This window comes from Pongo pygmaeus, chromosome 6 (assembly GCF_028885625.2).
Source record: "Pongo pygmaeus isolate AG05252 chromosome 6, NHGRI_mPonPyg2-v2.0_pri, whole genome shotgun sequence".
NCBI lineage: Eukaryota > Metazoa > Chordata > Mammalia > Primates > Hominidae > Pongo > Pongo pygmaeus.
The window spans coordinates 69463378-69489333 of NC_072379.2; the positions used below are offsets into that span (position 1 = coordinate 69463378).

General features: G+C 36.5%; 1 long non-coding RNA gene across 1 annotated transcript in view; it reads left to right on the forward strand.

The window, feature by feature from the left end:
- LOC129041344 (uncharacterized) overlaps positions 1-25956 on the forward strand; it is an 86285-nt gene that overhangs the window by 23844 nt on the left and 36485 nt on the right. The window contains exon 2 of the long non-coding RNA XR_008503838.1: positions 15524-15600. This is a non-coding gene — a long non-coding RNA (uncharacterized LOC129041344). The remainder of the gene's footprint in view (positions 1-15523; positions 15601-25956) is intronic.

Consider the following 25956-nt stretch of genomic DNA (forward strand, 5'->3'; position numbering starts at 1 on the left):
AAGTTAAAGGAGGTGGTAAGCATACACTACTTATTTTAAGGACTTTGGGTATAAAAGAAAGGAAAGAAGTATAATGGTGGGAAATGATAAGGGCATTAGGTTAACAAAATAAAAGGATACTGATATAATAAAGAAGAATCTAATCTTCCTGAGTTCGAAACTACTCCCTCATAGTAAATTAGTAGCCGTGGGAGGCTCAGAAACTCTGTGAGGGCACTAGAGTATTGTTCCCTGCATTGTAGTTGTGGTGCAAAGCACAAAGCATAGAGGCTATTAATCATAGCTTTAGGAAAACCACTTCCTGTCACATTGGAGAGACTCGATAGGAAATAAAGAGACCATTATATGAGACAAAAGCAGCAGTGTCTGCTTTTCTAGAAGGAATATATATTTAAAGATAACTGTCAAATCAATTTGCAGAAAGTTAATCTGCTCTTAGATTTTAAGCCACTGGGCCATTCCGGTATCATCGTTATGCCTCAATTTCTTCATTTGAAAAATAAGGAGTTCAGAGTTTATCTTAGTCTATTCTATGTTGCTATAAAGGATTACCTGAGGCTAATTTATAAAGGAAAGAGGATTATTTTCCTTATAGTTCTACAAACTGTATTAGAAGCATGGCACCGGCATCTGCATCTGGTACAGACCTCAGATTACGTCCACTCATTGTGGAAGGTGAAGGGGAGCCTGAGTGCAAGAAATCACATGGTGAGAGAGACAACAAGAGAAGAAGGGAGGTACCATGCTCTCTTTTTAACAACCAACTGTCTAAGAACTAAGAAGTGAGAACTAAGAACTAAGAACTCTGTACAAACTAAGAAAGTGAGAATGTATTCACCCCTGAGGGAGGGCATTAATCTATTCATGAGGGATTCACCTCCAAGACTCAAACACCTCCCACCAGGCCCCACCTCCCAACACCACCACACTGGAGATCAAATTTCAACAAGAGATTTTTGGGGAGACAAACAAACCATATCCAAACTACAGCAGAATTGATAACCCATAAGGAAACTTTTAGCTTTCAAAATCTATGTTCTCCGATTCTTTCCTTCTCAGACAGTACCACTTGTAAAGAAAGAAAGGGTAACTGTAATATAAAATGCAATTGTTCAATTAAGAATGAACAAAGGCAGCTTCTTCTTTTTATCTTCTTTTTCTCTCAATTTTCCTTCATTTTTTTACCCTTTAGTTTAAAAATAATTCATCTTGAAAACTTTTTCATGGATCTTATGAATTATGAATGCTAATACTTCATGGATCTTATGAATGCTAAAGGTGTGAAAATTTCTACAAAACAGTCATTGACTTTTTCTGTACTTTACCTATTATGTAGCTCCAAGGATCCTTGTAAAAAGTATTATTATTAGAAATAGCATAAGAAAAGTAGTAATAATAAGACCTATCATAATAGTGCTAATTCCTTTGACCTAATTACTTTTTGAAAACAGAATGCATATTATTGAGATGGATTTTTTCATCTGCAGGCTTCTTTAAAATTTATCTGTGAGGGTGTGAGAATTCTGTCCTCCATAGTCCTGTATCTTGTAAACCTTTAATGATGCATGTTGTAATTGTTAGGACCTAAAATACAGAATGTTTTCATTCAATTCAGCACACATTTTTTGAGGAGACATTATTGCGAGATTTGGGATATCAAAATGAAGACAAGGCAGTTACCTACAGGAGCTAAGTATCTAATTGGGAAGGGGAATGGCCATATATATAATAACTATCATCCAGAAGTGAATTTACAACTTAAAATGCACTTTCACCATCATTCTCCTTTGACTCTGACTACTACGCCGTAAAGTATATATGCTTCCTAGTTTCCTATTTATAGATGATGAAATCAAGGAAGAGAGAGGGAAAGTGACTTGTACCAAGTCAAAGTTGGCGAATGATGGACTAAACCCAGAATTTCCCATTAAAAATATCAACTTTGTTCTATTCTGTATAGAGGCAGCAGGATGCAAGAAATGTTTGGACACTTGCAGTTAGAGTATATTGGAGGTGAAGTTGTTAGTGGTAGTGGAGGGTACATTACAAACAGGAGGTAAGGCTGGAAAGCAAAGTAGGAACCACACACTAGAGAAGTTAAATCCCAACCACAGGAGTTTACATGCTATTATTTATGGACCAGTTGCTAATTGAAGGATGTTGAGCAGGGGAAAGATCAGATCACATTTGTGTTTTCTGAAAAGAGTACTGATGGCTAGAGGTGGGCTGGTGAAAAGAGTAAGAGACTGGGAGCCAGGGTATAGCTCTTACTGTCTGATCTAAGAGGGTGACAAGCATGAGCAGCACAGAGGCAGAAGGCTTGGAAAGGAAGGGGATAATGTTAGATGTGGTTTCTTTAACAGGAGGCATGCCCAGTTTTGGATTTATTGGGTTGTTATGAGGCCTAGATTCAGGCCACATGTCATAGTGCCTACTTCTCAGTCTGTAAAGAAAATATTTAATCTTTCAAAAAAATCACTTCTGGTTATAAATCTACTTGGCAATTCCAAGTAATTAACTTCTTCAGCAAACTTTAGTAATACCACATTCCTGATTTTTCTTTCTGACAATATTTTTAAGCTCTCTCTCTGTACCAGGTCAGGATATGAAATCAGCCTGTTAGTTTGATTTCTTTAATTTCTGTCGCATCGTACTTTGCTGCTTCCTTCAAAACAGAAGTAATAAGAGTGATATCAGGAAGATGGTAGGGTATGAGATACCAGCCTTTGCTCCCCCACAGAAACAATGGACAGCTATTCACAAATGAAAATAGCCCTGGAAGGACTCAATAGTACAAATAAAAACCTGTGGGAACATAGTGAAGTAAAAAACAGATAATAACAGCACAGAAAGGATTGCTGGAGAGAGCAGTATACTTGAGACATCTGAAGATGGCTAGTAACAAAGAAAAGCAGGGACTACCAATGTCAGCCATGCATCAGGTGCCACTGCATTCCCCAGTGGCCTGCTTTTCAGAGGACCTGGAAGCTTTTGCCATTAAAGACCTCAGTAGCCCCTGCCACAGCCATAGATTCCCCATAGCTTTGGCAATGGAGGTTCCCTTAGAGTTCATCTGCATGGATCACAGTGGCCTGCTCCACAGAGGATGCCTCAGCTTTTGCCACTAAGGTAACCAGCAACCATTGACACTATGCACCTCCTGGGAGAGGGAGCTGCTTCTCCAACCCTCTAGCCAAGAAGGAGCCACTTTCCTGCTACTCTAGGATTGGGGCTGTCACTGCCCTACCAACCCTATGCATACCCTGAACCCTAGAGCTGTGGCCATTGTGTACATACCTTCATTCCAGCCCCTGACTCTATGGCTGCATCACACATGTACATGCTTCATACACCAAAGCCACTGCTGCTGTGGGCCAGCTGGCACCCCAGACCTTAGAGCTACTGTTGCTCTATACCCTGGCTCCATGGCTTCTCTCTGAGTTCCTGCATCATAGACACCAGAGCCATTGCTAGAGCAGGTATGTGCATAGGCATATTGTTCCATACCTTGAAACAACACTCTGCAGTCTGCTTGCATATGCCCATGCTCCAGATCCCAGCTCCATGGCCACACTGAGCACCTATTCCTAGGACACTAGAGCCACTGCCACAGTAGGTTTATTTGTACCCAAGACCCTTGAGCTGTGGCTGCTCTGTGCATGCCCACTCTTTGGACCCCAGCTCTGTGACAGCTTTGTGAGCACATGTGCCCAGGACAGCAAGTCACTGCCGCAGCAGGAGCATCCACATTCTGAACTCCAGAGCTGCTGTAGTTCTGCACATGGCTGTTTTCTTGTTCTAACTCCCTAGCTGCTCCATAAGCACCCAAGCCTCATGCAATATTACAAATGCTGCTGCAGGAGCCCTGGAAACTCATGCCACCAACTATCACAGACTCTGGAGCTACAGTTCCTCCATGCATGCCTACATTCTAGACCCCAACTCTGTGACACTCCATAGATGCCATGCATCAGATACTGATACCACTGCCCCATGAGCGTCCATGAGCCAGCCTTGGTACCCAGAGTGATCCCCTTGGCCACAACTTCCTCTATGGGAGAAAAAGAGATCAAGTGGACTCCAAAAGCTTTTATCATCAAGGATCCCAATGGTCCTTGCCAGCACTGCAGACACCCAGAGCTTTGGCTGTTGAGGACCACTGCAACCTTTGCTGATGCTGACTGTAGCTGACAGACCTGCACAGAGACTGTGCCTTCAGCAAACCTGGAATTGTCACACCCCACCTACATGGCATTCTTGCACCCACCTCCATGTGAAGTTCTTTTTCACCAAAACCAGTCTGTAAAGTCTAGAAGAGGTGACTGCTCCATCAAATGGGCAGACATCAATGCAAGGAACAAGAAACATGAAAAAATCAAGGAAGCATGGTATCAACAAAGGTATACAATAATTTTCTAATAACTGATTCCAAAGAAGTGGATGTCTATGAATTGCCAAATAATTCAAAATAATTATTTTAAGAAAGTTTGGCGGGCTACAAGAGAACACATAGAAAACTGAACAAATCAGAAAAACAATACATGAACAAAACTAAAAGGTCAATAAAGACATAGAAATCACGAAAAAGAACCGAACAGAAATTCTGGAAATGAGGAATACAATGAATGAAATGAAAAATGCAATAGAAAGTGTCAACAGCAAACTTGATCAAGCAGAGGAAAGAATCTGTGAACTCAAAGACAGTCACTTGAAATTATCCAATTGAAGGAATAAAAAGTAAAATGTGACGAAAGCCTCAGTGATTTGTAGGACACAAGCAAGTGGCATGATATGCACATTATGAGAGTAACAGAAGGAGAAAAGAGAATGAGAAAGGGGCAGAAACCTTCTTTAAAGAAATAATGGCTCAAAACATCCCATATTTGCTAAGAAATATGGATATCCAGGAATATAAAGCTCAAAAGTTTATAAGCAGCTTCAAACCAAAGAGGTCTTCAATGACACATAATCTGTAAAAAATAAAAGAGAATTTTGAAAGCAGAAAGAGAAAAAACAACCTTGTGACATACAAAAGAATCTAGGAATCTAACGGTATCAGCAAATTTCTCAGCAGAAACATAGCAGGCCATAAGAGTGTGGGATGTATATTCAAAGTGCTGAAAGGAAACAGAAACAAAAATAAAAACAAAAAGAAACCCTGCCAACCTAGAATACTTTATCCAGCAAATCTGTCCCATGGAAATGAAGGAAAGATAAAGACTCTCCCAGACAAACAAAAGTGAGGGAGTTTGTCACCACTACAACTGCCTTACAAAAAAATGCTATAGGGAGTTCTTCACACTGAAATAAAATGCTGCTAATTAGTAACATGAAGTCATATGAAGGCACAAAAATTACTGGCAAAGATACATATATAGACACATTCAGAACATTCTTATACCGTAAAGATGATGAGTAAATCACTTTTGAGTATAAAGGTTAAAAGACAAAAGCATTAAAAGTAATAATTACACAATAATTTGTTAATGGATACACACTATAAAAAGATGTAAACTGTGACATCAAAAAACATAAAATGTAGGTAGGGTGGGGAATAAAGGGTAGGGTTGTTTCATGCAATCAAAGTTATTATCAGCTTACAATAGACTGATACTACAATAAAAAGTGTTATATAAGTCTCATGATAATCACAAAGAAAAATATCTATGGTAGATACACAAAGGATAAAGAAAAAAGAATCAAAGCATACCACTATACAACAATATAAAATCACAAAGGAACACAGAGAAGAGGAATAGAACAAAATCTGCAAAACAATCCAAAAACAATAAAATGCCAATAGATTTAAATAGTTCTTACCTATCAAAAATTACTTTAAATATAAACAGATTAAATTAATCAATAGCAGAGTGGTCTAATGAATTTTAACAAATAAGACCCATTTATATACTGATTAAGGAGACCTACCTCACCTTTAAAGATGCATATAGGCTGAAAGTGAAGAGATGGAAAAAGATTCCTTGCAAATGGAAACCAAAGGAGAAGAGGGAAGCTATATTTATTCAGGCAAAATAGAATTTAAGTCAAAAACTGTTATAAGAGACAATGAGTATCTTTAAGTAATGATAAAGAAGTCAATTCTTTAAGAGAATATAACAACTGTAAATATATATGCATCTAACATTGGAGCATCTAAATATATAAAGCACATTGTATTTGTTCTCATGCTGCTGATAAAGATATACCTGAGACTGGGCAATTTACAAAATAAAGAGGTTTAATTGACTTACAGTTCCATATGGCTGGAGAGGCCTCACAATCATGGCAGAAGGCAAGGAGGAGCAAGTCATGTCTTATATGGATGGCAGCAGGCAAAGAGAGAGTGCTTGTACAGGGGAACTCCTCTTTATAAAACCATCAGATCTTGTGAGACTTATTCACTATCACGAGTACAGCCCAGGAAAGAATTGCCTCCATGATTCAATTACCTCCCACCAGGTCTATCCCACAATACATGGGAATTCAAGATGAGCTTTGGGTGGGAACATAGCCAAACCATATCACATATATTAGCAGATCTGAAGGGAGAAATAAACAGCAATATAATAATAGTAGAGGACTTCAGTACCTCATTTTCAACAATGGACGCATCATCTAGATAGAAAATCAATAAGGAAACATTGGGCTTTGAACTATACTTTAGACAAAATGGACCTAATAGACATAAACAGAACATTCTATCTAACAGTAGCAAATACACATTCTTCTCAAGTGCCCACAGAACATTCTCCAGGATAAATTATACGTTGGGCTACAAAACAAGCCTTAACAAATTTAAGAAAATGGAATTGTATCAAGTATCTTTTCTGACCGCAGTGGTTTGAAAGTAGAAATCAATAATAGGAGAAAAAATGGAAAAGGTAAAATTATGTGGAATTTAAATAACACACTACTGAACAATCAATTGGTCAAAGAAGATCAAAATGGAAAATATCAAAAAATTTCTGAATGAACAAAAATGGAAATACAACATACCAAAACTATGGTATGCATCGAAAGCATTTCTAAGATGATATTTGTAGCAATAAATACCTACATGAAGACAAATAAATATCTCAAGTATTCTAATTTTACACCCCATGGAACTAGAAAAAGAAGAACAAACTATACTCAAAGTTAGCAGAAGGAAGGATATAACGAAGATCAGAACAGAAGTAAATGAAATAGAGACTAGAAAAACAATAGAGAGATCAACAAAACAGTTGGTTTTTTGAAAAGAAAAACAAAATTCAAAAACCTTTAGCTAGATGGATTAAAAAAGAGAAAAGAATCAAAGAAATAAAATCGAAAATGAAAAAGAAGACAGCTGATACCACAGAAATACGAAGGATTGTAAGTGACTACTATGAACAATTATGTCAATAAATTGTATAACCTAGAAGAAATGGATATTTAGAAACGTACTACCTATGAAGATTGAATCATGACAAAATAGAAAATCTGAACATACCAATAACAAGTAAGGACACTGAATCAGTAAGCAATACGACCCAAAAAGGAAAGTCTAGGAACAGATGGTTTCACTGTAGAATTCTACCAAACATATAAGAAAAAAATTTTTAAAAAATAATTTCAACTTCTGTATTAGATTCAGGCAGTACATGTGCAGGTTTTTTACATCTACCAAATATTTAAAGAAGAATTAATACCAGTTCTTATGAAGCTATTACAAAAAATTGCAGAGGAATGAACACTTTCAAACTCATTTTATGAGGCCAGCCTTACCCTAATAACAAGATCAGACAAGGACACTATCAGAAATGATTAGTTCAATATTATTTATGAATTTTGAAGCACAAATCCTTAGAAAAATACTAGTGAACTGAATTTAACAGCACATTGAAAGGATCATACAGCATGACCAGTGGAATTTACCCCTGGGATGCAACGATGGTTCAATATATGCAGATTAATAAGTGTAACACACGACATTAACAAAATGAAGGATAAAAATCATATAATTACATTTATAGATGCAGAAAAAGCATTGTACAGAATTCAACATTTTTTCATGGTAAAAATGCTCAACAAATTAGGTATAAAAGGAATATAACAAAGCCATACATGACAAATCCACAGCTAACATCATACTTAATGGTAAAAAGCTGAAAGCATTTCTCCTAAGATCAGGAACCTGAGACAAGGGTGCCTACTCTCACTACTTTTTGTTCAATATAGTACTGGAAGTCCTACTAGAGCAATCGAGCAAGAAAAACAAATAAAAGGTATTCAAAGAGAAAATGAAAAAACAAAATTATCTCTGTTTGAAAATTACATGACCTTATATAGAGAAAACCTTTAAGACTCTACCCCCCAAATTTAAAACTAATAAATTAATTCAGTGAAGTTGCAGGATACAAAATCAACATACAAAATTAGTTGCATTTCTATATGCTAAAAATGAACTATGTGAAAATAACAGAACATTTACAATAGCATCAAAAAATAAAATACTTAGGAATATATTTAACCTAGGATGTGAAAATTCTGTGTGCTGAAAATTATAAAATATTGATGACAGATATTGAAGAAGACACAAAATGGGAATATATTCTGCATTCATGGGTTGGAAGAATTAATATTGTTAAAATGTCTATACTATGCAAAAGTATCTACAGATCCAGTGTAATCCATATTAAAATCCAATGGCAATTTTCACAGAAATAGAAAAAACAATTCTGAAAGTCACATGGAACCACAAATATCTCTGAGGAGCTAAAGTAATCTTGAGTAAGAAGAAGGTTGGAGGCATCACATTTCCTGATTCCAAATTACATGACAAACCTATAGTAACCAAAATTGTATGATACTGATATAAAAACAGACACAAACCAATGGAATGAAATAGTGAGCTCAGAAATAAACCCTTACATATATGGTCAATTAATTTTCAATAAATGTTGGGGAAACAGGGAAACTGGATATCCACGTGCAAAAAAAATAAATTGGACCCTTATCTTATACCATGCACAAAAATAACCTCAAAATGGACTAAAGACTTAAATATAATACCTGAAACCATAAAACTCCTAGAAGAAAATTGAAGGGAACAGCTCCTTGACATTGGTCTTGGCAATTATTTTTTGGATTTGACAACAAAAACACAGGCAACAAAAGCAAAAATAACCAACTGGGGACTACATCAAAATAAAAAGTTTCTGCATAGCCAAGCAAACAATCAACAAAATAAAAAGACAACCAACAGAATCATTGGAAATATTTGCTAGCCATATATGCAATTAGGGGTTAATATCCAAAATATTTTGGCAACTAATACAACTCAGTAGCAAAAGCCCAAACGACCCAAAATGGGCAAAGGACCTCAATAGACGTTTTTTCCAAAGAAGACATACAAATGGCCAAAGGACCATAAAAGACATAAAAATGAGCAAAGGACCTCAACAGACATTTTTTTTCCAAAGAAGACATATAAATGGCCAATAGATACCATATATGCAAGTGTTCTCAACATCACTAATTATCAAGAAAATCATAAAATACAAATACAAATCAAAATCATAAAATACAAATACAAATCAAAACCACAATAAGATATCACCTTATCCCTGATAAGTGTTGATAAGGATATGGGAAAAGGGAACCCTGGTATACTGTTAATAGGAATGTAAATTGGTATAGCCATTATGGGAAAGAGTATGGAGGTTCCTCAAAAAATTAGGAAAGAATTGCTGTATAATCCAGCAATCCCACTGTGGGTATATATCCAAGGGAAATAAAATCACTATATTCAAGAAATATCTGCAAGCCCATTCACCACAGCATTATGCAGTTTGGCTTTTTCCGAATCTTGGCTATTGTGACCAGAAACCAACAACAAAACAAATGTCTCTCAAATGAAAGATAATTCAGAGGGACAGCTTTCATCTTTCTTTGCTTCAGAGAATGCGGCCTAAGAGAGTAGTGTCATTAGTATTATAAACTTATTTTACTTGGTATTGGTGGGGTTGGGGCAGGGATAGTTGGTATACTAGTTTTCTATTGCTGTAGTATCAAATTCCAAAAATGTAATGGCTTAAACAAAACATATTTATTATCTTATAATTCCATAGGTTAGAAGTCCAACACAAGTTTCACTGGGCTAAAATTAAAGTGTCAGCAGAGCTGCATTCCTTTTTGGAGGCTCTAGGGGAAGATGCATTTTCTTGCCTTTTCCAGCTTTTAAAGCTGCTCACATTCTTTGGTTCATGGTCCCCTTCATCCATCATTAAAGTCAGCAATAGTTGTGTCCTAGTCCATTGTTGCTATTATAGCAAAATACCATACACTGGGTAATTTATAAATAATTGATTTTTTTTCTCACAGTTCTGGAGGTTGGAAAGTCCTAAATTAAGGTGCCAGCAGATTTAGCATCTGGTGAAGACTTGCGTCTTCTGCTTTCAAGATGGCACCTTCTTCCTGTATTCTCACCTGACAGAAGAGATTGAAGAACTATGCAGCTCTCTGAAGCCTCTTTTATAAGGGCACTAATCCCGTTTATCTCGGAGACAGAGCCCTGATGTTGTAATCACTTCCCCAAAGGCCCTACATCTTAAGACCATCACAATAGGGATTAAGTTTCAACATGAATTTTGAAGGGACACAGACATATAACCCATAACAGGTGGGTAGAATCCTTCTCAAGTTGTATCTTTCTGGCCATTCTTCTGTTGTCAAGTCTCTCTATCTGGCCAGAAAGTCAGGGAAGTTTCTCTGCTTTTAAAGATTGGGCTCATGCAAATAATCCAAGATAATCTCCCTATTTTCAAGTCAGATGATAAACAACTTTAATTCTACTTGCAACCTTAATAACCTTTTGCCATGTAACATAATATAGTCATATAGTGACAAGTTCCTGGGATTAGGTCATGGACATCTTTGGGAGGTCAACAACCATGAAGAAATAGGTGTTATAGTGAAAAGCTAGACAAAAAAGGCAATAGATTATTGAGATCAAGAGGAAAGTTGATCAACGTTTAAAAAAAAATACAGCAAAGAATTTTCTTCCAAATGATAGTATGATTATTTATTTTTCAGTATTTTGTCTAAGTACACTTCAGGAAGAAGTAATATATCTTAACTCTCCACAGTTCACAGGTGCTTTTGCATGTTTGATGTCTCAGTCCAGACTGCGTTGTTCCTGTCTCAATGCCCTGTCTGTCAAAGAGAATAAAGTTTAGCCTTGGAAAGTTGTGGGCCAAGTTACCAGTAATACTTAGGCTTGGGTGGATACAGCCCTCTCCCAGGGTTATGCATGGTAGACTGTTCCCCAAAGTCACCTCAGCTGTCTAGGTTGAAGATCTTCCTACTCCTTGTTGCTTCACGGGTGTGAAGTGTAGCGCACAGGCTATGAGGACTTGGCTGTGGTGGACCAGTTCTATGGACATGGATTGCTGTTTTCTGCAGGCAGATGGTTTCAAAATAAGATGGCAGTTATGCCTGAGGAACTGGGGAGCTGTAGAATCCCTCTGGTGGAGCACTAGAGTTGTAAGGGGTGAAGCTGACCTCAGGCTTGGACATTGGCAGAGTGGCTGGAGCTGGGTCCTCTGAAGCCTTGCTTGTTATCTTGGGTGCTGGTTTGCCATGAAAGGGACTCTACCACCTCATGTTTGGCAGGCCTAAACTCAGAATGTTCCAGCTGGGCTAACACAATCTGGGTATAGATGAAACAGGACTAAAGCAAGCTGTAGCGCTGGGAAAGGGTCCTGGAAGTTCCTGAGCATTCGCCAATTAGTTACTTAACTGGAAGTTCTTCTATTTCCAGCGAAAGGAATAGGGCAAATAAAGCAGCTATTATACCAACCAATGTAGAATTGTTTATGATTTAACAACTGGACATATCAGCTGTATTACAGCCTTGATTTTGGCTCAAGCAAAGCAGTGGGCATTTTTTCTTTCCAAACCCAAAGAACATTCTTACTCTCCTTTTCCTATTTCCAGGCAAAGGAATAGGGCAAATATAGCAACTATTATATGAACCAGTATAGAATTGCTTATAATTTAACAACTGAACATATCAGCTGTCTTACAGCCTTGATTTTGGCTCAAGCAAAGCAGTGGGTATTTTTTCTTTCCAAATCTCAAAACTCAAAGAGCATTTTTACTCTCCTCTTCCTAGGCAAATCAAACTTTCCATGCTCTGTCTCCCATTTTGATGCTGCCCTTGATGATTCTAAAAGAATTCCTGTTCTTATCCCATGAAAAATCAGCATTTTTCTCATTAAAGATAAAATATATATCTTTACTCTTTGGCAAGGTATGCCCTCTATATCATGCTCATCAAGATGTTTCTTGAGAGGTATACTGGGTTCAAAATGTGTTTACCAAGTTGAGTCCAAACTCTTCTAAAGATTGGAGCCCCCAAGGAGTAGCATGCGGTGAAATTGATATCCAGTTTTTTAAAACTTTCATATGAATTGGTATGATGATCACTAGCAGATTTATTCATCCTCAATTGACTGATATTCCCAAAGACACTCTCCAAAATTTAAAATCTCCAATTCTCTTCAATTTTCCTATAAAACAAAAGTGCTGATAACAGTAACATATATATGACCATTCAGAACTATTATATCTACTGGTTGACAAAATTGGAGAACATTGTGAGGAACAGTGACAAAACCCTAGAAGCTGTAGAAATACCTAGGAAAAAGATTGAGGAAAAGAAGTGTTGGATGAAAATATCAGAGGTACATACAACATGGCTTTCTCCTGAGTCCCCTGAAGTCAGTATTCATTCAATACATTTTTATTTGGTTTGGTTTTGGTTTTTGGGTTGTTTTTTTTTTTTTTTGAGGCGGAGTCTCATTCTGTCACCCAGGCTGGAGTGCAATGGCATGATCTTGTCTCACTGCAACCTCATCTCCCAAGTTCAAGCGATTCTCCTGCCTCAGCCTCCTGAGTAGCTGGGATTACAGGAGCCCACCACCATGCCTGGCTAATTTTTTATTTTTAGTAGAGATGGGGTTTCACTCTGTTGGCCAGGCTGCTGTCAAACTCCTGACCTCAGGTGATCTGCCCACCTCGGCCTCCCGAAGTGCTGGGATTACAGGCGTGAGCCACCACACCTGGCCCATTGAATAGATTTTTATTAAGCTACTAAGTCAGACATCATAGTATATGCTAGAAATACAAATACGACAGCAGAGATTATTCTAGAGATATGAGGTTTACTGATGAGCAGTTGGTGATACAAGTGATGATTTAAAAAAAATAGTGGGAATGGAAAGGTTTAGCAGAGGAAATGACTAGTCAAGATTTTGTGGGCTTAAGTATATAATGTTTGTATTTGCACAGAACCATTTTACACCTACATCCTCTTTCTAATGATGCACAATCTTATGCCAAAGCTGAGTATCAGTCATTAAGATTGAAATGTCTAGACTAGACTGATATTCTCAAGGTTCTTGGCAGAATGACTCATTTGGGTATGAAACCACATACACATTAAACAATCACACTATGGAGTCCAGGGTGATAGTCTGGTATTTCTCGACATTTACAACCTTAGAAATGAGTAACTGCTGAATGGCAAGTTGCTGTACCTGGTAATCTGATAGAACAGTAAGGGAAAATGCACAATAATTAAAATGAATTTATGTCTATAACTTCTAGTTTAAATATTCTTTCCCACTGATATGACCGGTACTTAGAGTCAAAACTGTGTCTACTACTTTTTTATTTGATGAAATCGCGTAATTGAATTTTTGATCCACCTTCTCAGAAGCTATCCATGTACACTCTCAAATTTTTCCTTTTGACAAAAATATATTTATATTTCCACCGTTTAAAAACAACTGGTGTAGAACCAACTCTACTAGAAAGAGATTAGAAAAAAAGGAAACATGCATTCTGTAAATATTCATAGGGCTTGTTTCACAATGAAAACTTCAGTAGGTAAATATAATCAAATAGCATCAGGAAAATTAAATTCTCTTTGACTTTGCAGTAATGCCAAGCAGTGTTCTACAAAGAGGTACAGTATGGATTATAAATGGTAGAACCAGCATCTTGGAAGGCAAATATTTGGATTAAAATCAGCATTGTGAACTGAACTGGTCATAAAGAAAATAAATAAACCCAGTGGAGTTCAAAGAGGGTATTTAAATGCTAGTATATTTGATTCAAAACTTTTACAAACTCAGTTAGCTTTTATCTTTAAGATTCAGAAATTAATATGAACTGCTTAATAATTAAAAGTAAACATATTTTTAAAACATTAGAAAACTAAGGAATGTAACATTAATTACCCAGAAAGAATCTATAAACATGGAAAAATTAATGAAAAGAAAGTACATTAGAAGTTCAGAAATCAAACTTCAGTTTTCTCTTAAGGAAAATTTCAGAGAGCACAGGAGTATAATCTATATATTTTTCCAGTTAGAGAAAGAATAGAGTTCTAGGCAGATAGGTGTAATGTATGGACATAATATTTTCAGAAATGTAATGTGCTTATGTTTTTTTGTATTTCCTTGTGAATGTTTTTTTCCCATAGTCAGACTTGGGAATTTAGTGAAAATTAGGTGAATTTCAACAAAAACACAGAGAAGGCAAGATATTCTAAAAGGCAGTGTGCAGACAGACAGTAGCCTTGAAAACTACATATCTGAGAGGATTTTCTAAATTCCCTTTTTTCCCATTTAAAACTTCTAGAAGCTGGCCTAGCAAGATTAATCACAGAGTTTTGTGAAAAAGAGGTTCTAGTCAAAAAGGAAGAAGGAAAATCTTGTCTGGTTGGTCCGAAGAGTTGAATGGAAAAGAAAGGGAATGGCAGATTGAGGAAGCCAGAGAGACCCTTGTGTCTAGATCTCCTCTTTCCAGGCTGAAGTCCTCATGGGAGAAGATGTGTGACATGGAATGAGATGCCCCCAAAGGCTCTCATATTTGGCTGGCCCAATAGAGCAGATCACTTGGTGGTGGAGAGTAGACCAAAAGAAGGCCTGAGTGTGGCTTCCTCCTGTAATCTGCCTCCTGTGTGTCAGAGATAGGACTCACAAGTACCTGTGTGCCCTGAGGGAGACAGGTGGAAGTACATTGAGAGTCAGGTTGGTCTAGAGAACTCTCAAGTCAGGGCTCAGGGGCTGTGTAGCCAAATGGTTGTGAGGCTTAAGGAGGGGCTAAGTCAACAGGAAGAAAACTGTGCCCTGACCAAGTCCAGAATGTCCACACCCTGAGTTCCCCCAGCTTACACTTTCTCAGCATATGCCAGAACACTGCACAGATGCTCCACCACCACTTGGCCCATACAACAGACCAGGGCCTCACTGGTTTGTGCTGCCCCACAGCACAAACCAGTGAGGCCCTAGGAGGTAATCCCTTCCTACAGCCCCTGTAATGTCAAATAAGCTGTATGCTCCCAAACTGCAAATACCATTTAGATAATGGCTGAAGAAGAGGGCCTCTAAGATACTGCTCATTTTACCAGGGACTAATACTCTAATGGATTTAGTTTTTCAAATGGGACTGTATTTTAGATTTTTCCTTTTTTGTTCTCCTTACCCTATAGGTGCACATCATGGAGACAATCTGACTGGTACAGAGAAATGAAGAGACAACATTTTCTTTCCAAATCTGAGTGGAGATGTGAGTAAATTTGTAACTGTATTACAGGCATTTTGTCATTATTCACATCTTCAGAGATTTCTAATCTTTTTCTGGAGACCCAGATTATCTTTGCCCACTTCCCTAATAAGAATCTCTTTTCCAGGATCCCATGACACACTTCCCTTTGTCGTTTTTCTATCTCTCCAGAATGTCTTGTTTTGCATGTTTTTATCCTCAGATCTTTAAAACTAGCCACATCTAAGGCTCAATATTTGGTTGCACACATTAATTCTTTTTGTTTGGTGTTCTGTTACATGAGAAATAATTTGATACACACCCATGGTATTTTACAGATAATTGTGTTATAACCAACTTATTCTATTGCTTATAATTTTGCATTGGGTAAGTGTTTTGCCTTTGTCCTTAAGTGAGTTCATGTATAAATGGTCGATCTATATTGACTATATCTAAGTGTTTCAAGAACAGTGACTGTCATCAAAAGGACATTGCTCAATGCTCTATATACAGTAAGTTTTAACATAACTAGCATTGACTGTATATATACTATATGATTGATAAATACAAAGGGGAAGAGAGCATGATCCTGTTCTCAAGAAACCTTCAGTTCAGCAGAGGGAACAGACCCAACCAGGCAGAGGCTAAGTGCTATAATAGAGTATAAAAAGAAGGAAACACTTATTTTTATGTGATGAGGAAGACTCTCATAAGAAAATGGCAAATAAGTTGCGCCTTGCAGGATGAACAAACTTTGGAAAAGATACTGAGCAGAGAGAAGCATATGTGCAAAGGTATCTCTAAAAAGCTCATTTCCTTCTGTTTTTATGAATAATGAACTATATTAAATCAATCCATTTAATTATAATATAAATGTATCAGCATTGTATACCAACACAAGGGATATGACATTTGTAGTAAAAATGCAACCTCAATTCCAAGCTTAAAGAAAATTTCCACTATTACAGCATTTTTCTTCACTGAGGTGAAATTCACATACAATTAATGATTTTAAAGTGTGCAATTCAATGGCATCAGTATATTCACAATGTTGTGCAACCACTACCCGTCTTTCTCATTTTAAAACTGTTCCAGCATTTAAGAAGAAAGACCAAAATTATCTGAATAATCATATACTCATACAATTTAAACTCTTATTATTGTTTTGTTTCTCCCAGTATTAATTGTTCTATGCTAGAGAAAGTACAAATGTTATTTATCAGAAACTGTCTAAATTAGTTTGTAGTTCAGGACTCTATACCTTCCAATTGTTTCAACCAATTCAATCAAAATTCAATTTTCAGTTTTTAATAACTTTTTTAGACAGTATTTCCATAAAGTTTAGGTTACCAGATGCACATTAAGAATTCTTATCCATGGCATACTGGTGCAATGGAATATTATTCAGCCTCAAAAAGAAAGGAAATTCTGACATATCGCTGCAACATGGATGAAACTTGAGGATAATATGCTAAGTGAAGTAAGACAGCCACAAAAGGAAAAATATTGTCTGATTCCACTTATATGAAGTACCTAGACTAGTCAAATTTATGGGACAGATGTCTCAGCATCCTCTGATAATGCTGTTGGCCATTCTCCCTTCCTTGAATGCTTTCCTCCCTAGCCTTAACACCATGTCCTATTTTTGTCCTCTATTTTCCCTTCTCTTCAGGGACTTCCCTTCTACCTATCCCATAAACACTGGTATGCCCAGGGCTTTTCTTCATCATGTGTCCTTATTTTTCCACATACATAGCTGCTTCTAGCACCAATATCCTTTGACACAAACCTGCATCTTTAGCCCAGATTTCTCTCCTAAACCATGATATGCACAAGTTCAGTGCTTCCTGGACATCTCTACTTGAAAGTCCCACAAACACCTCACATTCAAACACTGAATCTGAACTACTCTTCTCTTTTCCCACGTCATCTTTTCTACCTTATAGTTTAAGTCAGGAATTAGAAGTTATTATAAATGAGCTAAAAATGAGAAAGTCCATAGAAGTTAGTCATACATGACAAAATAATTTTTTTTATGAGCATGCATTGTTATTGTCATTAACAAACCAAAAATATTCTTAGCAAACTCATATTTCTCAGCTCTCAATTTCACATGCAGATAAAATAAGACCTTAAAATTTCATTTGACATTCTGTCTGCAAGTTCCAGATTAGGATAATTGATTTATATGGTTTTCTAAGTACTAACCATTTTGCATTTCAATGAGACTCTGATAAGAAATAATTTGATCAATATGGTCTATGCATGATCTTTGTCTATCTGTGTGTTGACAGTAAACTGAAGTCATGGTTGAGTGCTGACACATAGACATTGGTAGAGATTTTAAATATAAATTAGCCCCAGGAAAATGTTTTTATGCCTGAATTTTAAGTAGCAGAGTTTTATGTTTGGAAGGTATTTTGCTTAATAGAAGTAGCACCAAATATATTCAGGAGAAATGGTGACTCTTGACTATGCTGACAGTGTTGAACATTTATCATGACTACCTTGTTTTATATGACTTTTTTTCTCCGTACATTAGGCAATGTTTACAAGGAGGTGAACACTGCACCAGCAGATGTTTTGACTTGTAGAAAGCATGACTTGATTCTGTAAGGTCTTGAGTAAAAGTTTTAAATGATGAGTTGAACTTTGGCCTGTGAAACATGCATGAATTGTTCGGAATCTTGGCCCTAAATGTCTTATTGCCAGCCTGGGTTGGTACTGCAAAGGTATGGTCAGATTAATAAACAACTCAAGACAGATCATTGGCAAATCAATGTTAAGATTTCATATTATTATATTTTCATTTTATTTTGCATTTGTGTTTTGAAAGTTGCCTTTAGTCTTTGAACTTATCTGCTCTGGTTATGAACAGTGGATATGTTCAGCATGAAGTGTTGAAAAAGTTCTCACCAAACAAGTGCAGCAGTTTTATTCAGAATTTGCTGAAGGGCACAACACTGTAAAACAGAAAATGAACCACTCATTTGCTGTCATCAAAAATGAGGAAATGGCTCTAGGCAGTAGCCAAAGAGTTCTTTTGAAATTGAGAAGTTCACTGATTTGGCAGTGAGGAGGATCTTGTTTGTCTTGCTTGTTCTAAAAAACTATTTATCCTCAAATAATTCCAGTAAGATACAAGGAGAAAATCATCAATCTCATTTTTTCCAAATGTCTCCTTATGTCATTATTATATTTAATATAACTTCCAAAATATGGCCTTGGATTTTTATAGAGATCTTGATATATGCTGTATCTTTCCACTTAAAATAGATTATTCCTTTAACCTAATACTGCAAATAAGAAAAATACATAATAATTTCATAATAAAATCAAACTGAGAAAAATGAATGCCTTGTTACAGAATGCTAACTAGGCTATCGAGGAACAAAAATTAGCATTTTAATATTTTTATTACACTGAAATATTTATGTAATGTAAGTCTTTATGCTAATGTGCTTTGTAATTTGATAACCTATTGATCATCTCTACACCCACCTAGTTCAAGTCATCATTATCTCTTACTCTGGCAATTTCAATATCACCATAATTGATCTCTCTGCCACCCTAAGATCTGATCTTTACCCAGCCCAGAGCAATTATTTTTAAAACACATTTCAAATCATGAATCTGTTCTTTAAAACTGCGAGTGGTTTTGCATCTCACTCACTCTTTAAATGGACTACACTGTGAGACCTGACCCATGGCCACCACACTGCCACAGCTTCCCTCCTAATGCTGCGTTAGCTGCTCTCATTTCCTTGCTGTTCTGTGAACACCTCAGATCCAGAATCCCCTCAGGGTCTTAGTCCTTATTCTACGCTCTTCTGGAACATCTAGATAGCCATATCTTCTGTCACGTTTTTGCCGAGATAAATATCGCTTTCTTGGTGCCCCTTCCAGGACCAGTGCATCTAAAATAGCAACTCTCTCATTCTCCCAACCATCTTCATTCTCCATCCCTCCATTCTGCTTTTTCCTTCACAGGAATTCTTACCCCTGATGTTCCCTATACTTATTTGTGCATTTTTTATTTGTTTTGTTTTTGGTCCATTTCTCTCCAGTAGAAAGTAAGATATGTGAGTACAGGGACTTTGCTTTTTTACTGTTCTATCCCAGTACCTAAAATACTTCCTGGCCCATAATAGGCCCTCAGTATATATTTCTGAGATGAATAAATACAAGAATGAGAATGAAGCTAAAATTATCTGTAGAAGAACTGGTTTCTACTAAAATTAATCTTATCAAGTTAATATATATCTCTGATACTTCATTAGTAATGTCAATTTTGATCAATCAATTCCTAGTTTTCCATTTACTTTCAGATATGAGTAGATTGCCAGAGAAAAGAAGGTACCAAGGCACAACTGAACATATTTATGAGCATAAGAATTCTATTAGATTTGCAGTTTTTCATTATTTATTCAGTATCATTATATGAATTTTGGCAAATATATAGGTTCATATAAAATAGGATACAGAAAAGTTCTACCACCCCAAAAATCCTTCTCATGCTATCCCCTTAGAGTCATGTTTCTCCCTTCTTCCTTCCCTGAAAACCATTGATCTGTTCTCCATCACCCTATTTTATAATTGAGAATGTCATATAATATAATCACATATTATGTAAACTTTCGAACTGGCTTTTTCTACTCAGTATAATGCCTTGAGAGTTAACCATGTTGTTGAATGTCCATTCCTTTTTATTGGTGAATAGTATTCCATTGTATGTGTGAACAACTGTTTGTCCATTCACCCAGTGAAGGACATATTGGCTGATTCCAGTTTTGGCAATTATAAAAACAGTTGCTATAAATATTCATACACATGTTTTCATGTGACTATAAGTTTTCAGTTCTTGAGGGTAAATACTATGAGTGAGATTGCTGAGTCATATGGCAATGCACGTTTAACTTGGCAAGAAACTTACAGATTCTTTTCCAAAGTGGCAGCATCACTTTGCACTCACACCAGCAATGTATGGGCCTGCTCCACATCCTCACCAGCACTTGATATAGTCAGCAATTTTTATGTTTTTATTTGACATAGTCAGCAATTTTTATTTTAGCCATTTTAATATGTGGTGATAAGTTATCTTGGTTTTAATTTATATTTTCTCAATGGCTAATTCATATGAACTTCAATTCATATCTTCCACCATACATGAAAATTAACTCTAAATAGATCATAGACCTAAATGTTAAATTGAAAATTGTAGAACTTCTTGAAGACAACATGGGAGAAAATCTTTGTGATCTTGGGTTAGGCAGAGATTTATTAGTTGTAGCCCCAAAAACATACTCCATAAAATAAAAATATAATAAATCAGACTTCCTCAAACTTAAAAAGTCTATTCTTCTAAAGACACTATTAAAAGAATGAAAAGACAAGAAGTGGGGAAGAAGAAGGGAATCCAGCAAAAGAATCCAAATGAGCGAAGAGTGTGATAGGAGAAACCAAGGAGAATGTGGCGTCTTGGGAGCCAACTAAAGAAATAGTGTCAAGGAGGAACGAGTGATCCACAGGGTCATAGCTTCAGTTGAGGAGTGATTCTTTTATTTTGAATCAGGGAATAAATAGAGACAAATGTCTCCAGGTGCTGCCAGCTCTGGTCACAGTTGTCTTCCTAGTCATAACTCAGCCATTCCATCAAGGTAGGAGCTACTGTACCAGTTTGGCCCTCCATCTGGTGAAATAAACTTAAACTTGGTGCCACTGGCTTCATATGTAGTATATGGGGGATTGAATTTAGGCTTCTATGCACTTAAATTTCAGTCATTATTATACCTCCATTCATTCATACATTCATTCATTCTTCATTATTTATTGAGGGCCTTCTCTGGGCCCAACATTGAGCATACACTAGTGATTTAAAACAGGCCTAGTATCTGAGTGAATACGGAACGTAGGGAATGGAGACTATGACAAACATTAATCAAATAGTCACACTGGGTGAAACAATTATGGTTCTTTCTACTGCATAATAACAATGAAAAGTTCATTACTGCTCCTCTAGTCATAATATTATGGAGACTGTATCTGGAATTAATCTGTTGTCACCAATGTCATGTTTTTATCCATTAGCACCTCATACTGTGAATGTGATCCGGGTGTGAACAGACTGTGTGTTTTAATATATCTTTCTAACTAAGATTTCTTTAAATATCATTTCACAAATTGAAGTTGCCATCCACGTTAATTCCATTCTCAGACCCCAAATATATCTTCCCTTTGTATCTGATTCTCATTTAGAATAAATAAGCCAAATGTAAATGTAAAAACCAGCAAAAATATTAATCATTAATAACTGGGATGAATCAGAAACATAGGTGGAATTTGTGTAATACAAATGTGTACAGGTTTTGCCAGCTCTGGGAAACTGCCTGATAGACTGGATTAAGAAAATGTGGCACATACACACCATGGAATAGTATGCAGCCATAAAAAAGGATGAGTTCGTGTCCTTTGCAGGGACATGGATGAAGCTGGAAACCATCATTCTCAGCAAACTATCACAAGGACAGAAAACCAAACACTGCATGTTCTCACTGATAGGTGGGAATTGAACAATGAGATCACTTGGACACAGGGCGGGGAACATCACACACTGGGGCCTGTCGAGGGGTGGGGGACTGGGGGAGGGATAGCATTAGGAGAAATACCTAATGTAAATGATGAGTTGATGGGTGCAGCAAACCAACATAGCATATGTATACCTATGTATCAAACCTGCACGTTGTGCACATGTACCCTAGAACTTAAAGTATATATAAAAAAAGTACTACAAAAATAAAAGAAACATTGGCAATAGAGATGGAAAATAAAGATGCTTTTGAACAAAAATAAGTGTATTTGTGGTACATTCTATTTCTGCAAATGTGTCTCCATATAGACACATATTTATTGCTAGAAATGGCATGTTTTTGCTATGAGCATTTTTCACAGAGAAAGACTATAACAGATAAAAGCACAGATTCTGAAGCTAAAATGCGTGGGCTCCCAGTTTGTCTACCTATCAATTGTGTTAACTTGAGCAAATTATTTAATCTCTCTGTGCCTCAGTTTTTCTATTTGTTTAGAATACATTTTTGTGCTTACTTTAAAGGTTATTATGAAGTTTAAATGTTAATATATATAGTATATATGTGTGTGTGTGAGAGAGAGAGAGTGTGTGTGTGTGTACATGAATGAGCACTCCTAGGATCTAGGCTCTGGAGTTAGATAATTTGAGTGAATCCTGATGTCACTATTACTATCTGTATGACCTTGGGTACTCTAATTAACTTCTCTATGCCGATTTGCAAAACAGGACTCATAATGATAGTATTCATTCCTCCTAGAATGGCCATGAAATAGCACATGTAGAGCAATTAGCACATACAATGAATATTAGCTCCCATTTTATGACTGGTAGTGATGTGTTTCCAAGTATATAGATGAAATTTAGATATTTTTCTTGTGACCATGTAAATGGAATGTAATCATTATTTACTTTGTATTCAAAAGATGAAATGAGAAAAAGAATAAAAGAGAGGGGGCAGGAAGGAAAAATATAGTAACATAAGTTTGCCTAATTCTAGCAATTCTAGGTGAATTTGGCAATTCAGATAATTTCCCAGAGATAATACCTTAAATTCAATAAGAACATAGAACATGCATGTTGACTGACTTTTAAGGTTACCAGAGTAAGTGAATGGCTTGTCATTAATTGATTTTTTTATCTCTTAATCAAATTAGGGGATAAACTAGTCTTTGCTATACATAAAATTAATTTATCATTGAAGAGATACTAAATACATCAGCACTTTGGATCAGGTGGCCATAGGTAATAAATGCATACCAACAGGATATCTAGATATCTAGCTGGATTAGTGAGCTGATAGCCATAAGTATGTAGGTGGAAAAAATATATACTTTTTTATGCTCTAGAATGAGTTTGTAAGATAAACGTATTGAGCCGAGAAGCCAGTGCAGCTTATAAACTAGCCGGCAAGCAGCCATAGCCAAAGAGCAAAGACCAGGACCATTGAGCATTTACAGGACTGGGTTACAAGTAGCTACAGGCTTGGTCAGGCATGGTGGCTCACACATGTAGTCCCAGCACTTTGGGAGGCCGAGGCAGGAAGGCCACTTTAATCCAGGAGTTTGAGAACAGTCTGGGCAATAAGGGAAGACCCCCATCTCTACTAAAAAATTTTTTTAATTAGCTGGGTGTGGTGGCATGCACCTGTAGTCCCAGCTACTCACTTGGGAAACTGAGGTGGGAGGATCACTTGAGCCTGGGAGCTTAAGGCTGCAGTGAGCTATGACTGTGCCACTGCACTCCAGTCTGGACAATACAGCAAGACCCTGTGTCTAGACAAACAAACAACAGCCAAGTAGCTACAGGCTCCGTGTTTAATAACCACAAGAATCAAAATACAATCTATTCTGTAAAGAACATGGAAAAGTATAAAAATAGGCACATAGACCAATGGAAGAGAATAGAGAACCCAGAAATAAAGCCAAATACTTACAGCCAACTGATCTTCAACAAAGCAAAAAAAAAAAAAAAAAAGTAAAGTGGGGAAAGGACACCCGATTCAAATGTTCAAATGGTGTGGGATAATTGGCAAGCCATATGTAGAAGAAAGAAACTGGATCCTTATCTCTCATTTTATACAAAAATCAACTCAAGGTGGATCAAAGACTTAAATCTAAGACCTGAAACCATAAAGATTCCAGAAGATAACAATGAAAAAACTCTTCTAGACAATTGGCTTAGGCAAAGAGTTCATGACCAAGAACCCAAAAGCAAACACAACAAAAACAAAGATAAATGGATGGGACTTAATTAAACTAAAAAGCTTCTGCATGGCAAAAGAAATAATCAGCAAAGTAAACAGACAACCCACAGAGTGGGAGAGAATTTTCACAAACTATGCATTAGACAAAGGATTAATATCCAGAATCTACAAGGAACTCAAACCAATTAACAAGAAAAAAACAATCCCATAAAGAAGTGGGCTAAGGACATGAATAGACAATTCTCAAAAGAAGTTCCACAGCAACCTTTCTCCTCAAAACAAGGTGAATTTCACCATTATAAGAGGATGTGATTGTGCCTAAGATAGTTTGCTTTCACACTAAAAATTAACCTGGAGATAAAAAAAGATCATGTTCTTTGACTGATGGCAGAGACTGTATTTTGATTTTTGTCTTCATTTTCATGACTATAATTTAAGGGAGGTAAATGTTTTACACAAGTAGAAATTAAAAACCTCTTTCACTTAATACAAATTCATAATATTTACTAACTAAAAATCAAAGACAAGGCTTTCTGTTTCTCTTTAAAAGAATAAAGGTAGATATAAGTATACAATTTTTAATAAAAACCTCAGAGCTTTTTCCTTCGATTTGTTAATATTTTATTAACAAGGTTTTATTATTTGGCAGTTGATTGCTATTACTTCTAATCTAAGATTTACTCTTAAAATGAAAGGTTTTTTTTTCTTTTTTTTTCTTTTGAGATGGAGTCTCGCTCTAGCCTGTTGCCCAGGCTAGAGTGCAGTGGAGTGATCTCGGCTCACTGCAACCTCCACCTCCCAGGTTCAAGCGATTCTCCTGCCTCAGCCTCTCCAGTAGCTGGGACTACAGGTGCTTGCCACCATGCCCAGCTAATGTTTTTTGTATTTTTAGTAGAAACAAGGTTTCACCGTGTTGGCCAGGATGGTCTCGATCTCTTGACCTCGTGATCTGCCCACCTCGGCCTCCCACAGTGCTAGGATTACAGGCGTGAGCCACCGCACCTGGCCAAAATGAAAGGTGTTTTTTTTTTTTATAACAACCAGTAAAACTTACAAATTAAATCTGATATGTACACTTAATTTGTATATGCTAACACACAACCATTTAGGCAAGGATTAAGTAGTGAGTTGAGCAACTTTCTAGTAAAAATCAGTAAATACAGTCACAATCTGTCTCCACCACTTAGGACCCCAAAAATTCTTTACAGGTATCATGAATTATTTGCAAAATATTATTTCTTTAAGGACAATGTCACATCAGCAACTCCTGGGTCACAGGTACTTGACCAATTATTGAATAATGTACAAGAATTGATGAGTTCTAAGTGGGAAACAGACCAATATAGCTTTATGGCTAAGGTTAAAAAGTGAGTATTCAATTCAAATAAAATATTAAGGTTTCTGGACCTTCACAAACTTTTGAACTCCCCACGGCTTGCCAAATTTAGTTAAATTTTAATTGAAATGTAAATATTATTCATCTTAGAACAAAAAAGAAAATTAATCGAAATGTTTTAAAGCAGGCACAAAGTATGCTGTGTAATGTTTTGTTAGATACACATTGATAGGGAACAAATACTGCTCTGCCTGA